At 39.1% G+C, this 1,985-nt stretch overlaps 1 pseudogene; it reads left to right on the top strand.

The window, feature by feature from the left end:
• Positions 1 to 371: 371 nt before the first annotated feature.
• Positions 372 to 1,985, top strand: part of LOC110039183 — a 3,593-nt pseudogene continuing 1,979 nt past the window's right edge.

Genomic DNA, 1,985 nt, shown 5'->3' with positions numbered 1-1,985 from the left:
CCGCCCGCCCGCACGCACACACAACACACATACAGACATAACATACATACATACACACACACATACATACAGACATGCATACATACATACATACATACATACACACACACACACATACATACAGACATCCATACATACATACATACATACATACATACATACATACATACATACATTACATACATACATACATACATACATACATACATACATACATACATACATACATACATACATACATACATACATACATACATGCATACATGTGTTTTCACTCGCATCCTCCTCTGCTCTCGATTTGCACGCACGAGAGCTCTGGTAGAAGTCACGACTCAAACCCAGTAGCTACCTGTTGTTCGACTCTCAGCTCTATGGCTTCTGTTCCTCCTCAACCACCGACTACTTCAGTTTTAAACCTTGGGAAGACTTCTTATGTTGATATGGTTGGCTCTGTGGGATTAGTGGATCAGGTTTTCCCTCAGATTTATCAGGAATCATTTGAAGGTCAGGGGGACTGTAACCTTATAAAGACAAGTAGATGGCAAACTAGCTCTAGATTTCTCTGATGTTGAAGTTACCAACCTGGTTGATAAGTGAAAATTTACCCTCATCAGGAGGTTCCAATTGGGACATCCTAAAATGGATATCGTTCGAAAGGCTTTTGAAGATCTCAAACTATTGGGACATTGAAAGGTTTGTCTCTTTGATGGGAGACATGTGATGATACATCTATCCAAAGTAGAAGACAATGCTAAAATATTTTCCAAGAAGCATATGGTAATTGATGGGAAATATATGAAAATTGATGGGAAATATATGAAATTGCTCAAGTGGTCTCTTGAATTTGATCCTAGCCAAGAACCCCTTATAGTTTCAATATGGTTTAAACTACCTAGCCTAAAGTTGCACTATTTTAATCACCAAGTCCTCTATTCTATTGGAGCTGCATTAGGGAGAGCTATGAAACTGGGCATACCCACCTTCAACCTATCCAGGCCTTCAGTTGCAAGGATCTGGTTGAAAGGGATATCACCCTCCCTGATACGAAAAAGTTATGGCTTGGTATTGCCTACAATGGGTATTGGCAGTCAATTGTCGCAGAACAAAAACCTTATTACTATAATCACTGTAAACTGATTGGGCACACACCTACCAAATGTTTCAGGCTTTAAGGCTTCATCCACATTTATCCACATTTGAGATCCAACCTTCCTGTGCATTTGGATTCTGCAGTTCCTAACAACATCACCCAAGTGGAGGAAAACATAACAAAAACTGAAGATCTTCCAAAAATGTAGAATGAAAATTTGTCTCATCATACTATTCCTCACCAACCAGTTCCGCAGCTATTTCCCACAACTATTGAGACAGTTCTTCCTTAGATCATATGCTAGCCGATGTGTTTTGGAACCACCTATCGCGAGATAAAAGGGTAATCAAGCCCCGGAGGAGCGTCATGATCAAGGTGCGCTACAGGCTGAGATTTCTCAGCAATTTACGAATCAACATACCCCCCAGGGTGAGCTCTCTATCGAAGATCCAAAAATAGATCAGATGTGACAAACACTGGCAGATGAATGGAAGGTTTGCAAATCTAGGAAGAAGAAAAAAAGAATGCTATAACTCAGGAATTTTCAAGATGACTGTTGATAGGTTCGAGTCGAAGCCCACATCTCAGTTTGGTGGTTAGACTCTCTCCCTAGAACCAGGGGAAGGGAAAGTGGTAAATCCACCCACCATGAATAGGAGTATTTCGTTTTTTTTTTTGTGTGCAAGAATTTTAAAGTCTATTTTTAAGTGAGTTGTATTCTCTGTGAGTGAGTTCTTTGTCCCCACTCACTAAAACCTTTGTATCTTCCATTTTACATTAATAAAATTGCCTTTTTATAAAGACACACACACACACACACACACACACACACACACATAGATCTATGTATCTATATGTGTCTATGTACATATGTATGTATATATATATATATATA

This window comes from Phalaenopsis equestris, unplaced genomic scaffold (assembly GCF_001263595.1).
Source record: "Phalaenopsis equestris unplaced genomic scaffold, ASM126359v1 Scaffold235621, whole genome shotgun sequence".
In the NCBI taxonomy this organism is placed as follows: Eukaryota; Viridiplantae; Streptophyta; class Magnoliopsida; order Asparagales; family Orchidaceae; genus Phalaenopsis; species Phalaenopsis equestris.
The sequence above is the reverse complement of the archived record's forward strand: the minus strand, read 5'-3'. Positions and strand labels throughout refer to the sequence as shown.